Raw genomic sequence first — 15,782 nt, 5'->3', positions numbered from 1 at the left:
CTACCATCCTTGCACGTAGCGACATCAAGCTATCAGACCATGCATTAATAAAAAGACCATGACATTTGGCTGCAGAACCTGACCCTCATCCAACCCATTACATTTTATATGCTCTTCAAATACAATCACACTCTACATAAAGGATGCATTTCCACTCACATAGCTCACATCCACGATGCCATATTTCTCAAATTGCTTGAATTGCATTGTCACCCTGATTCTAACTTCTGATTTCTGATTTCAGATCTAACCCAAGGATCTAACCCGGGCGTTCCAGCTCTCCCTTCCTTAACCTTATTCTGCTCCAATCTACAATCTGCGACTACCGAACCTGCAACAGTGAATTCGTTAATCAAAAAGAATCGATAATAAACTCATGATAGTACTATTCTTGCCCCACTGTTCAGCGTTCGTGTATTAGTCCTATTGACTTTGCGACTTGAGAATTCTCTAGCAAAAACCCTTGATTATTGGTCTCCGCTCCTCACAATTCTATATTCCTAGCATTAACAGCACCATTCCATCAGACGAATACTCGCTGAATTATTGTGATATAGACCAAGCAATTTCGCTCATCAGTTTAGCCGGCCGCAATGCTTGGCTTGCAAAAATCGACATTTCATCCGCCTTTAAAATCATGCCAATTCACCCAGACTTCTGGCACCTTTTTGGCATTCATTGGCGCTCACAATTTTACTTTGCAGTCCGATAAACTTTCGGCTGCAAAAGTAGTCCTAAAATTTTCGATATGCTTAAGAAGCATTATGCTGGATTTTATCTAATAACTACGAAATCCCGCATATCATCCATCTCCTCAATGATTTTCTCCTTATTTCCCTACCTTCTCACCCCCAGCTAAACACCTATCGATCACCCAAAGGTTTTCGAAAATCTAGGCATCCCCCTCGCAGAGGAGAAACAGCCGGTCCCAGCACTTCCATAGAATTTCTGGGCATCAACTTAGATTTGAATAAATTTCAAGCATCCCTTCCCAAAGAAAAGATTGACCGTATAATCTCTTTATCTCAAATTTTCCTCGAGAAACCATCATGCACCAAACGCGAACTGCTATCTATTCTCGCGCATTTCAATTTTGCGATGCGCATAATTCCCCAAGGCCGCCCGTTTATTACTCACCTCCTTCAGCTCTCCTCCTTGGTCCCCGGTTTAGAAGATACCATATATCTTTCTAAACCCAGTCGCAATGAACTCAGCTTATGGATCTCCTTCCTTAAGCAATGGAACGGCTGTTCCTTTTTCTATAGCGACCTAATTTCTTCCCCGGTGGATATTAATTTATTCACTGACCCTGCCCCCTCAGTCGGGTTCGGCGGCTTTTACCAAGGTCACTGGTTTACTTCAACGTGGCCCGCAGATGCTCAGTCTACCCAGAAATCAGCAATCATCTGCGCTTTCGAACTCTACCCCATAGTCGCAGCAGCGCTTTTACGGGGAGATGAATGGTCCGCCTCTAGCATTCTCGTTCATTGCGACAACGAAGCCACCGTTTATTGCATTAATAAAGGACGTTCGCACGCACTTCCAATTATGCCCTTACTAAGACGCCTCCTTTGGACGGCAGCCAAAAGCAATTCATTATGACTGCTAGACATGTTCCAATTTGCAAAATCAAATTGCTGATTCTCTCTCTCACTTTCTTTTCCAGAAATTTCGGCTCTTGGTACCGGAAGCAGACCAGCATCCAACACCTGTTCCACTCTATTCACAAATGATATTGCCATAAAACTTCCATATCTCTGATCCTTTACGCTGTCGCAAGGACCCTTGAGTCATATTCAGAAATGGCTATCACATCCAATTTCAATCCCGCAATACACCCCACTATATCTGATCTAACACTGCTGAATGCTGAAACACTCGCCTTTTTCATTAAGCAAAGCAAAACAGATCAGATAAGCAAAGGGCATTTTATTTACATATTTAATATATTTTCCCCCACTCAGCCATTCCAAACTCTCCTAGCTTTCTCCATTCAAGGAGAGCAAAAGAGTCCGACCCACATGCCCCACTTTTTACTGATGACGCTAACCGTCCAGTAACCCGTTTTTGGTTTCAAAAACATCTGAAAGGAGTCCTTCGCCTTTCGGGCTTTTCCCCCGAATTGTATTCCAGCCATTCATTTAGAATTGGCGCAGCCACCACAGCAGCTCACAAAGGTCTATCCCCACACCAAATCCAGACCCTAGGCCGCTGGTCCTCCGATGCCTTCAAAGCTTACATTCGCCTCAGCCGATCCCACCTCAAGACAGCCCAGCTAGCCCTAATCAGCTAAATTCCAAACTCCAACTAGGGGTACGAGCTCGACCCTAAGTAGGCTGGAGTACGTGTGTGTGTGTGCTTGCGTATGGGTGCGCATGGAATGTGTGTGATTGCTCGCGCAAAGACAGCGTGCGTTTGCACACGTATACATGCATGTTGCACGCAGATATGTATATGGGTACAGGCGTACGTCTAAGTATACATATGTACGTGCAAGCAATGAGTATGTGAGCCTAGGGGCACTACATGTTGTGCAGGTTGCATGTATGCTCTTAACTTTCCTTTCAAACCTACTATGCTCCTTCCCTCACCATGCTCTGACCCCCGCAGGGGTCCAATCCGAATTCGACTCTCGCGAGTCACCCCTAGCCCATCCCCGGCCACCCCTTCACTACCACCCCCAGTAAGAGCCTGCACTACCCCCTCCCTCTTCCCGACTCTTACTGCCCCCCCTCCCCCCCATAGCTCTGACCCCCGCAGGGGTCGCGCTGAGCTTCGACTCTCGCAAGAGTCACCATTTGCGCCGCCCCACCCAGGCCATTAGAAATGGTATGTATGCGCATGTTATACGCTTACATCCGATGTATACCTGTCCCGATGCGTGTGCATGCACATGCCGAAACAGGAATAGACGCACGTGCATGCTCACGCACGCAGGTTATCCCCTCTCTCCTTTTCTTCCTTTGGCGTCGAGTTCCTCCGCCCTCTCTTTTCTTCCTTTCTCATAGGCCATCAATCCTCAGCTCTAACTCCCGCAGGAGTGACTAAAACGAGCTTCGACTCTCGCAAGAGTCCCGCCCCGGCCACCCCCTGCTGCAGTCTCCACCGCCCCCTCCCTTTCCCAGACTTCAGCAGGGGAAATGCCCACAGCAGCTCTGACCCCCGCAGGGGTCGCTCCGAGCTTCGACTCTCGCAAGAGTCAATCACCACCCACGCCCGGCCCTTACCATGTAATAACCATATATATTCATATATATTTATATATGCATATATACTTCTATATTCTCCTTTTCTTCTTTCTGGCGTTGAGATTCTCCGCATGGCAATTATTTGCCCCTTCTTTCTTCCTTACAGCGTGAGTGCTTCCGCTACTTTTACCCTTCTCTGATCTTCCCCCTTATCTCCTTACCCTCCTATTTCCTCAATTCTTTTCCAGCGTTGAGTCCTCCGCTAACTGTCTTTCTTTCAGCGTCACTCTTTCGCTATGTTCTTCCTTACGCATAGGCCCTCAATCCTCAGCTCTAGCCCCCGCAGGGGCGACTAAAACGAGCTTCAACTCCCGCCGGAGTTCAGGCCCTGGCCACCTCCCACCCTCTCATGCAAGAGTCTCCACCGCCCAAATCTTCCCGACTCTTGCTTGAGCAAACTAACCCCAGCTCCCACCCCCGCAGGGGTGTATATATTTGAGCCTTGACTCCCGCGGAGTCTATCCAGCCCTGCCCCCACCCCGCCTAAGCTCTAGCAGCCTACTTTGCTCTGCTCCCTTAGAAGCTTCTCTTCCTAAGCTATCAACGCTATATCCAGCAGCCGGATATGGCTTGTTACACCTGCTTTTTGGGGGGCTCTTCAATACGCGGCTGCTGTCCCGAGCTATTCAAAGGCATTTTTGGGGAGTTCCCGAGATCTACCTGAGCTCAAACTCCCCTCCCGCTTTGCAACGGGAGGGAGTCCTGGGCTCGAGGATCTCATGAGCTCAGGGCTCTCTCCCGGGACAGCATGCCAAACAAGCTTATAATTAATCATCAGCTAAGTGTGAACTCTTGAAGTGAAGTTTATGTATAAACAAATTTCGAGAGGATCACGTGCTTATGATTGCTAGCAGCTGACCCGCATTATCCAATTCACTACTATCCAATCAGATGACTCCTAAACTACTATAAATACCCTGGGGTTTATTCCATTGCTATCTTCGTTTTGAAGAGTCCCCCCTTCCTCCCCTACGCCTCCTTCTTAGACGGGTGACACGGTGGCCCAGTGCCTAGCACTGTCGCCTCACAGCAAGAATGTCTCTGGTTCCTGGCTCTACCAAAACTAGCAGACATTTCTGTGCGGAGTTTTGCACTTCTCCCCGTGCTCACGTGGGTTTCCCCCGGGTTCCCCGGTTTCCTCCCACCACCCAAAAACATGCAATTAAGCCAATTGAACAAGCCAAATTGTCAACATTGACACGCTCCTAGTTAGTAATTAGTTTCAAGAGCATTCACTTGCTACAGCAGGGGAGTTCCCGAGATCTACCTGAGCTCAAACTCCCCTCCCGCTTTGCAACGGGAGGGAGTCCTGGGCTCGAGGATCTCATGAGCTCAGGGCTCTCTCCCGGGACAGCATGCCAAACAAGCTTATAATTAATCATCAGCTAAGTGTGAACTCTTGAAAAACACTATATTAAAAATCTAGCATTTTCCAGGATTTCCAGCACCCGTACGAACCTTGAAAAGTTTTGGGCACCCCTCATAAATTTCATAATTGCAAGCCATAGCCTGCTGGCCTTTCAAATCAGCAATTTCATTTTGATACCCTAGGGGAAAAGCAACATTTCAGTTCAGACATAACATTTATCTAATCAACAGATGAAAAAATTATTATTATTTTTTTTAGGGGTTTTCATCTTTATTGACAGGACAGTGGAAATTAAGGGTGCTTTCACACAAGCACTTTTGGTCTGCACCTGGGTTTATTTGACGTCATATCAGGTACGTTTAGCTAGTGTGGATGTGTCGAACTCGGGTGCGCACCCGTAAACGTTACTCGAGTACGCCCTTAAAGAGGTGGTCTGGGGTTCAGTTCATGTGAACTCTAGTATGGTTCACTTCTGATATGAATGCAATCGTACAAAAATAACTAAAGTGAACCGCCAACTGTAAAACAAACTATTGTTTTCATAACATTCATTCGTGTGTGTTTGTATGTCTGTGTTTGTCTGTGTGTTTGTGTGTGTGTTTGTGTGTGTGTGTGTGTGTGTGTGTGTGTTTGTGTGTAAAAAACAAAAAACAAAAAACAAAAACAGCTTCTGCAGAAACTGTTGGATGTTCTGAATGTTTATAATATTTTTGAGGCAGATGAACGTGAGTCGCTTTCTGTATGTCCTAAACTATAAGATTCAGTAAAAGCAAATGACCGAGATGTGCGGAAGTCTTTCCATTTTGGCGCTTTGCTTTCGTGACTGTCTCTTAGCAACAGTCATAAACAAAACAGCAGCTCAACGATGCAAGCGTACCGGGGTTCAGAAGGAAAAAAGACAGTGTGAACACAAATCAACCGAGAAGGTGGCAAGGGGGGATAATCTAATTTGGGTACGGTCCAGGCAATAGAACCAAATGTGAAAGCACCCTAACAGACAGGAAAGTATGGGGAGCAGAGAGAGGGAAAGGATTGGCAAAGGTACTAGAGCCAGGAATCAAACTCAAGTCGCCACAAGCACCTGGGTGCTAAATGTCGATGCACTAACCACTAGGCTATTGGCACCAACGGATGCAATACAGTTTTAGACAGAACAAAAACAGACAGGTGCAAAAATGTTGGCACCCCAACAGAATAATGATATCAATCTTTTGTACAGCCACCTTTTGCTGGAATAACAGCCTGTAGGTGCTTCTTATAGCCAAGAATAAGTCCCTGAATTTTTGGTGAAGACATTTTGGACCAATCTTCCTGAAAAATTTCTCCAGTTCAGTCATCAATCCATAGGTTTTTGATGATGTTCAGTTCTGGGGACTGGGGTGGCCTTTTCTAAAACATTGTATCATGTCTGAGCATAAATTCTGTGGTAGATCTGGAGCTGTGCTTTGAGTCATTGTCCTGCTGAAACATCCATCCCTGCCATAACTTCAGTGTTTTTACTGATTCCTGAGCATTGTTCTTAAGAATCTGCTGATACTGCGTGGAATCCATGTGACCTTTACTCTGACAAGGTTTCCAATACCTTTGCTTGCCACACATCCCCACAGTATGATGGACCCTCCACCATATTTTACAATAGGGAGCAGGTTCTTCTCCTGCAATGCGGTGTTCTTTCTCATCGTTGAGCTGCCTCTGTCCACAGTATATTTTTCCAAAATGATTTAGGCTTGTCCAGATGAGTCTTTGCATACCTCAAACTATTCTTCTTGTTGGCAGAATGCAGAAAAGTCTTCTTCTGCATCACACTTCCATTGAGCTGTTCTTTGTGAGGAGTGTGCTGAATATGATTTGTAATGTAAAAATCAATATATATATATATATATATATATATATATATATATATATATATATATATATATATATATATATATATATATATATTTCCGAGCAGCTTTACGTGCATTCTACATCTTAAATAACGAACAAAAGAGATATGTGAATTTTTCATTTTACTTACACATTCTTATTCCGAACATATGTGAATACATTTGTCAGAGTTTATTTTAAATAACAGGAATGAGGTTCAGCTGTGTTCAGCAGATTTTTTTCAATCTTCTGTCTGATTCAGGATCAAACTGATACGGCTACACTGACTGACAGTATTTACACAACAGCAAAGCGTAAGCTAGTAGAGGCGTGTCGCTTTTCCTGTTGATGTAGAGCCGATCCACAAATCACAGCACATTATGTTAGCTGACCAATCAAAGCCTCTTGAGAGAGGGCTTTTGAAAAAACTAGGAAGTATGACAGTTGGTGTTAGCTGAGTAGCTGTATATAATTAATTAACAAATATGAAAAAATAACATTATTTTTTTTCACAAATGAAGCCTGAGCACACATTACTTTACACTTTGTAAACAATCAAGCCTTAAAAATACACTCTGGACCACTGCTTTAAAGCATGCTATAATATTATAGACTAAATTTTAGGCTTACATGTTTAAAGCTACACAGTGCTGGATGTTTTGTGTCCGCTTGTTGCATCATGGACCTCTTTCATGTAGCGTGAACAGAATAAAACTGGTTACCCTGCTGAAAATATCCACCATCGCTGGTCATCATTAGGCATGTTTGCATGCTGGGACCAACAATGGATATTGGTCACAGGTTTGGCACTTGGCAGTCCGCAGTATGTGAAGTGGAAGCCTAGTTTTAATTTTAGAAATAGAAAATGATCATAGAATCGCTTTGATACACCATATAAACAAAGACAGGAAACTAGTCTTGAGGTCGCTGTGACCCAACGCATGTTTCATGGAGAGCTTTTGTAGGAAAACAACCAGAACACAAGCTTGATCTCATCACTTTAAAACAAATAATGTGTTTGAATAAATGAATAAAGATTTTATATATAAAACATGTCTGCTCTCATCTTGAGATATGCAGATTGTGTGAGAATCTGAAGAGTTCTGGTGCAAAAACTTGTGCCGTCTAAAATTTCCATCAAAAAATTAACATTTTTCTCAGCTTACGTTGTTTATGTTGAGATATTTTACTTTAAAGACTAGGAAAAGGTTTTATTTTATGCCATAAAAGTGATATTACTGAACATACACACAGGAGACTGATAAAAGTACTCAATTTAGAGGAAAATTTTAGACAGCATTCAGAGGTTTTTGCATCTAAACTCTTTATATATGTTGTTTTGAAAAATAGTTTGTTGCTGTAGACGAAAACAGTACATATTCTCTTAGAAGTTTTTATTTGAGCACTATTAGATCAGTCATTATACCTAAAAAAGGGTTTCCAAATAACATTATTCATTGCTATACAGCCTGGCTACTAAATCTTTAAAGCAACAGTTCACTCTAAATAAAAATTATCACTCACTCACCCTCCATTTGTTTCTGTTCTGCCACAGTTTCATAACACTAATTAAAAGCACAGTTTTGCTTAAAATGTTGCTATGAACACAACTTTATGGGTGAACCATTAGAGTTCAAAAGTGAACAAATTGATGGTGCATGTCTCACTGGCGCATCTGTGACCGAGAAGTCTTTGTGATGTACTGCATCAAGAGCCACGGTATGCAGGTTAGTCAACATACCGCCAGAGCCGACCCCTCCCTCTAAGTGAACTAAGCAGCTGCTTAGAGCCCCGCTGCCCATAGGGGGCCCCCACAACCCGGTAGTGGTCTGAGCCATTTGTTTGCTAAAATCAATTTTATTTGCATTGTACAAATTATCTTCATTAACAGTTCGGTTACAGTAAGTAACTGGCAACAGTGTTGCAAGTTAATTACTGTAACTGAACCATTACAGTGAGTGGCTGGCAACAGTGTTGCCAGTTATTTACTGTAACTGGACTAGTGAATGGCTTGCAACAGTGTTGCCAGTTATTTACTGTAACTGAACCGATACAGTGAGTAGCTGGCAACAGTGTTGCCAGTTAATTACTGTAATATAGCAGCAGTGGTAACTAACTGGAAACTGTGTACAGTTAATTACTGTATTGTAGTGTTACAAATCACAGCATTATACTGCATACACATTAATAGTATGTCATATATAGTTATTGTAGTGTTACTAAAATTAATCAGTATTTTTAGCTGTTATTTAAAAATAGAAGGCATAACATTTTTTCAAACAAATTTATTTTATTGTTTTGGCACCAAACAAATAAATAACAGAAAATGTATAACAAAATTAAGAAATCAGCAGATATAAATATTGTCTTACATATTACAGGTCTGCACAGTAAGGCTGCGGTCACACTATAATTTGAGCGTGCAATATTCTGTCATACTGCACTGCGAAGTGGAATTAAAGCGAGTAGTGGAATTAAACAAAATAATTAGAGATTGAAAAAGCAAGCCAGAGAGGTCATGTTGTGATCTTTGATTGGTCTCAAGCAATCACATGATGTGATTTCGCATGTCAGCCTTCTCCAAGCTTGAACTCTCCAATGCTTAGGGATGGCTGACGTGAAACTGACGTTTCGAAACACTGCACCGAAGCATGATCCGAAGCATCCAAGTCATGTGACTAAAGTGTTTCAAAGCATGGATCAGCGTAAAAGCGTTTCGAGACCTGGGGCCTGTTTCAGTAAGGAGGTTCAAACAACTCAGAGTTTAAACTTGAACTCTGAGTTGATTTACCGAGAGATTAAAAACTCTGAGTTTTCGGTTTCAGAACAGCTGATCTGAGTTGGGTCAATCAACTTTGAGTAGACCAACTCAGAGTTAAGCGCGCACACCGTGACTTTAAAAAGGCATTATCAATGGAGCGCAGACATTACGAGTGACTATGGCAACATCTTATAAAAGAGATCACCATTTCTTTCTCCAGCTGAACTTGATGTTCTCATGCAAAGTTATAGCAAATATGAGCGTATATATTTGAAAAGAAGCAACCATCAGTGAAGAAGAGACAGTTAGCGTGGGAAAACAGCTGCTCAAGTTAATGCCTAATTTCACTTTTTAAGTATTTAAATATTTAAGTATAATAAAATAAGTAATGTAATTTGTGACGTTTATATATTTTTTTCTAAACTTTTTTTATACATTTATTAGTTTTAAATGATTTAACAGTGCACTTGTGTGTCTGCCTTTTTTATTGATCAAGTGATAGAGGTTAATATAACATTTAGAAGGTAAGCAGTGCTAAAAATAATTTTTAGAAAGAATAATAATCCCATTAATCTAGTTACAGTGCATATCGAAGGTGAATTCAATTTAATTATTTATTAAAAAAGCATAAGCCATTCTAGTACAGTTCTTCTGTGTGTGACTAAAATGTAGGCAATAGCTGTGTTTCCATCCAAATATATTACATAAATTTATGTGCAAAACTGGAATATTGCATAAAAGATGCGAATAAAATTCCATCCAACGAGTCAAAGAGAAAGAAAAAATCGTCACTTCCTGATTAAACTGGCACCAAATATCAACAGTAAAAGCAGAATTTACTGTGGTAGAAGAAGCTGCGTCAATTAATTCTTTATTTAGCCTAATTAATGTACTTGCGCCTCGATGTCAGAAGACAATGCTGAAACACAATGAACACGTGGGGGCGTCTGAAGCCATGAGACGCGGAGACTCTTGACACGCTCCAGACGTTCGGAGGTAATTAATAATATACACTAATACTGAAACAGTTAAGGCATTTTAGAATGACTAAAACAATAATTTAAGACGTGTTACAGTGTGCTCAGCTTGCTGGTTTGTTCATTTACACACATTTTCATTATCTTATGATCATGATCTTTTTTTAATGTACATGCTGTAATTTGTTCAGTAAAAGTGTTTCCATCGTAGTTTATGCACAAATTTTCTATCGAATAAAAGTGTATCCTACTCAGTTATGCGCGTTTTTTATGCATATTTTAAAAAGTTATGTGCATCATGACGTTTCTATCAATAGTTTTTATGCACGTATCCAAAATAAGCATAAAAATAGGTGGGTGGAAACGTAAGGCTAAGGCGAGAAATACCGCTTCATCTTTAAAAAAGGGGAGGAGACCGACAGAAACTCTGAGTTTAGAGAATAAAACCTGCTTCTGACCAGGTTAGATTCACAGAGTAAGTTACCACAGTAACTGACTCTGAGTTAAAGTTACCTTTTTTTCAGAAACAGGCTTGACTTACCCTGATTTCTCGAGTTTAACAAACCTGCCATTTTGAAACGAAAAACCCAGAGTTTCTCTCATTTCAGGGTTAAAATACTCTGAGTTTTCACTTAACCTCCTTTCTGAAACAGGCCCCTGGCGAATCTTCATTTGGCTGCCAAGGTCGTTGTTAATCCTGTTTATTATGGCCTGGCGGACTGTGTGTGTACACGCTGATACTGTGCTTCGGATGATGTTTTGGGTTCGAATCCCTACTTGTACAAATACTCTGAATTCATGGTTTCATGTATTTTAATCATGTTTCTGTTTTGTGTAGCCTAAATAGGATATAGCTGCAGTTACGCCATCAAAATAGCATAATTTTTGTAACACTGTAAAACTATAATTAATAATTTTACAGTACTGTGATGGTTGGTTTAGGGTAGACATTAATAAAATACAATAAATGGGAAATTTAATGAATAATATAAATAATTCTTGATAACTTAAGGCCACAGTTTCTGATCCAGCAACAACCCTGTTTTAAGACCAAAACAAGACATTTATTCACAAATTGTTTATTCGGAAATCAGACCAATGTTGAAACAAAACGATACAAGAGCAAAGCATTACCAACTGGTATTAAAGCATTTCAAAACAATAATATCAGCAAGGATTCAAACCCACTATCCCGCACAGTAGTCAAACACCTTAACCATTCCTCTAAATTACCTGAAGGTGTTGGCATACAAAGTGGGATTTAATGCCTCAATTTGCTCAACTGTTCTTTGCTGAAGCTGTTTCAGTGCAATACATAAAAATACTGTAGAGTGGGGTTTTGAAACATTTCGAAGCTTCGACTGTTTCAGTGCGTCATGAAGCCTCGCTTTGCCCACCACTACCAATGCTGCGAATTATGAAATTTGTCGCATGAGCTATCATTCCAGGTCTGCAGTACTCACATGCGTATGAATGGAAGTCTGTAAGGGGAAAAGTGCAGTGTGACCGGGACTTTAAGCTGTAACTCTAATTAAACACACCTGATCAAACTAATTAAGGCTTGTTAGAAATCTACAGGTAATGTTGAGGCAGGTTGGGTAAACTCTGCTGCGCTGCAGTTCTCCAGTAACTTGGAGTTTGACCCCCATGGTATATAGCAGGGGTGCTCAATCCTGTTCCTGGAGATCTACGTTCCTGCAGATTTCAGTTGCTACCCATATCAAACACACCTGCCTGTAATTATCAAGTTGTGTTCAGGTCCTAATTAACTGGTTTAGCTGTGTTTCATATGGATAGCAACTGAAATCCGCAGGAAGGTAGATCTCCAGGAACAGGATTGAGCACCCCTGGTATATAGCATACTTTTAAAGCAACTGCCAACATTTATCACAATCACATATCCAATAAACACACACACAAACAAAGTACTGCAGTGAAATGTGTTACTCTCTCCTCAATGCTGACCATGCAAAAGAAAACAGCAAAAAACACAAAATAATTATTTTAAATTTTAAAGTTTTAAATTATTAAAAACTGTGTCAAATCTCAATAAAAAGTTTAAAATAATTATAAAAAACAAAAATAAACTTGGCAACACCGAAAAACCAAAGGATCCAATCTTTTATCTCATGACAACAAACTTTTTTATTGTTTCTAATATAAATTCATAGGTGGAAACACTGCTCTGAAAAATACTTAGCAACAAACTCACAACCTAGGACAGGACAGTGGAGCTTTTGTGTGTGGATGGCTATGTGTATCATATTTTTGTGATTCCCGGTGATGATGTGCACGTTACCTTACTGAGATGATGGAATTTAATTTTGGCTTAGTTGCCAGAAAGATACATACAACTGTTAGCATCTGTACATTATGGCAGTATGCAATATCCAATAAATGCATATACTTAAACAACTGTAATGTAAGAAGTTATATGAGGAGAGGCTAACTAGCTAACAATGTAGCTTTCAAGTGCACAGTTCAAGATAACAACAATATAACTTAAAACACAGCCTTATTTTAGAAACCCTCAAAAACATTTTAACACATTTTACTTACTCATTGTAGATTCTTATTTAAAGCCTAAAAAATATCAGACTCTACATCTGAATTGATGGACAGAGAATAGAGCACATTCAGCAGTAAGCAAATCAAACACCTGGCTCCCTTAAAGGGCCAGTATTTTCTGAAAACTTTTTCTAACACCTTTATGTTTAGAATAAGACAGACAGCCTGTGGGAGTGTGTGGTGATGCCTAAATCATTGTTTTCTGCCTTTAAAGTGCACGACTCTATAAATAGCAACAAAAACCATCAGAGTAGATGGGACAGTATTGGTTGAACAGTAATTTGCTATTTATTGTCAGTTACTATCTGTAATCAGTACATAAAGTAAATTACTTTAATTTATTCTTTGCACTACAAAATTTCATACAAATCCTGCTCCTTTTACAGTAAAATACTGTTTCCTTATATTACAGCAAAACACTGGCTATTTTACAGTTATTTACTGCATAATCTACTGTAAGGGTTAACAGTGTATATAAAATAATGATCATTTTATGAAAATTGTTTTAATGTCAAGGTCATACTGGATGCTTGCAGATTTCTCAGATGCGCCATTTGTTCTCACGGTCTGAGTACGTTCTTCCAAGGTAACCGATTGTGAATCTGTGCATAGACAGCCATGGCCTTTGATTCTTTGCCTGCCCTGCCCATACCTGTTGAGACAACCACAAGATCATTGTTAGCATCGCTTTTAAGTGGTAATACTCAAGACAATCTACTGACACATTTATTGAAAATAAGCAATTACAGATTAATAAACTTTGTCATCAACAATGAATCAGCACACAGAGAGGAGAACTTGAATGGCTGGTACTCTGGGAACAACTAACCTACAACACAGAGAAGACCAAAGAGTTAATTATCAACTTTGCTGCTAGAATATGGTTCCGGTGTGTATTGATGCCATTTTTTAGTCTATGATTGATGCGGACAGATGTCTCTTAATACGTCACTTGATCCACAAATATTGGTAAAGAAAACACATCAAAAAGACCATTTTCCTTAACAGATGCTAATTGCTAATGTTAATATGCATTGCATTTTAGGTGTATAATGTCTAATTGTACATTAGATTTTTTCATTTATTTCATATTTCCTACATGCAGTTTTAACTGCATTTAGTGTTGGGTCTGCATGTGAAATTTTGATGGTATGTTCCCACATAGCAAAATTTCTCTGGCCCAGCTCTGGCCCACACAATCAGGTTTTGCTTGGCCCACATGCCGCAGTGAATTACGGTACATGACTGGACCAAATCTGGCTTCCAGACAAGGGCCAAACACGGACCATATCTGGGCCAAGTCTCAGCCAAGTTAATAACTCATAACTGGGCCTGAACTGGGCCAGATAGGTTGGTGTGTCATGATTGCAATGAAATTGATAAACGGGTGGAGTGATGCGCTTTAGGCATACTATGGGCACGCTTTTTCTCAAAGTGACCTGATTGGTAGAATTTTTTTTCTTTACTCAAAAATGATTTTAGTGTATTTTAAAAATGGGTCAAGACTGGCCAAACTCAAATGGCCCACTTATTAAATTTTTAAATCTGGGCCAAATACTACGTTTTTCATCTGGCCCAAATCTTGTGTGCCGCCTTAAAGACGGTGCCACCTCTGCCAAACCCGGGCCATGTTTGGCCCACATGCTGTATGCCAGTGCCGGATGAATGCCTGCTGTGCCAGCTTTATGCCAAATCTGGGCCAGAATTCTTTGCTACTAGGGTTGTATACAGTTTAAAAAAAAAAGCATAGTGACAAAATTTTAATAACTACAGTCTTCACTACTTGACGAAAGTCTTGTCGCCTATCCAAGTATAGAGAACAACAAATAATAACTTGACTTCTAGTTGATCATGGCTTAAATAAAAGGCAAAAGACTTTATTGACTCAAAGTCATCTGGAATGGCAAAGAAAGTATTCTTGCAGGAATTTATCAAGATTCTTTGGATTCATCTTCAATGCCTCCTCCTTCATCTTACCCCAGACATGCTCAATAATGTTCATGTTTAGTGACTGGGCTGGCCAATCCTGGAGCACTTTGACCTTCTTTGCTTGGAGGAACTTTGATGTGGAGACTAAAGTATGAGAAGGAACGCTATACTGAACAATTTGCCCTCTTCTGTGGTTTGTAATGTAATGGGCAACACAAATGTCTTGATACCTCAGGCTGTTGATGTTGCCATCCACTCAGCAGATCTCCACATGCCCCTATACTGAATGTAACCCCAAACCAGGATTTTTCCTTCACCAAACTTGGGTCCACACGATTTTCAGATTTTCTGAGTATTTGTGATGATTGGGAAGATGTTCAACAGATGATTCATCTGGAAAATCTACCTTTTGCCACTTTTACAAATGATCAACTAAGTCAAGTTATTGTTCATCTCTCTTACACTTGGGATTGACAACAAGACTTTTGTCAGGAAGTGTTAGCTATTTATTAAATTTGTCCCTGCTATTGAAGGCTGATCAAAACAAAACTCAGACCACACATGCACAAAATTTTCATGCCATTTGCACATACGACAGAACCCCTCATTCTGAACAAATTGGCTCCTTAGATGGCTGCTGTCAATAAAAGGATAGTGGCCTTAGGAGCGAAGTTGCCCATCCCTGCTGTAGGTCAATAATTAGCAAATAAGGTTGAACCTTAGCATTTGGCAAACAGGGTAATTTACAAAAAGCTGGACAATCTTCGCATGCAATAAGTGAGTCTAAAGAAGCTTGCAGTTTTAACAAGATCGGCACATATTGTTGGTGCTGACATACAGTATGTGTTATAAAAAGCAAGATTTGAATGCCAAGTTAATTTGTTAAATGTAAAAGCTCTTTTTCACATTTGAATTTATATGATGATCTTACAAAAAATATTTAAAGTTGGCATGAAGTCAAGATATACTCTTATTTTTATAATTCTTTTTATCAATCATGTATCTGTGTGCTTCATTATTTTGTAAAACTTAATTTGCCTTCATAATATTTTATGAAGTACTAT

Source organism: Danio rerio, chromosome 5, assembly GCF_049306965.1.
Source record: "Danio rerio strain Tuebingen ecotype United States chromosome 5, GRCz12tu, whole genome shotgun sequence".
Taxonomy (NCBI): Eukaryota; Metazoa; Chordata; class Actinopteri; order Cypriniformes; family Danionidae; genus Danio; species Danio rerio.
The sequence above is the reverse complement of the archived record's forward strand: the minus strand, read 5'-3'. Positions refer to the sequence as shown.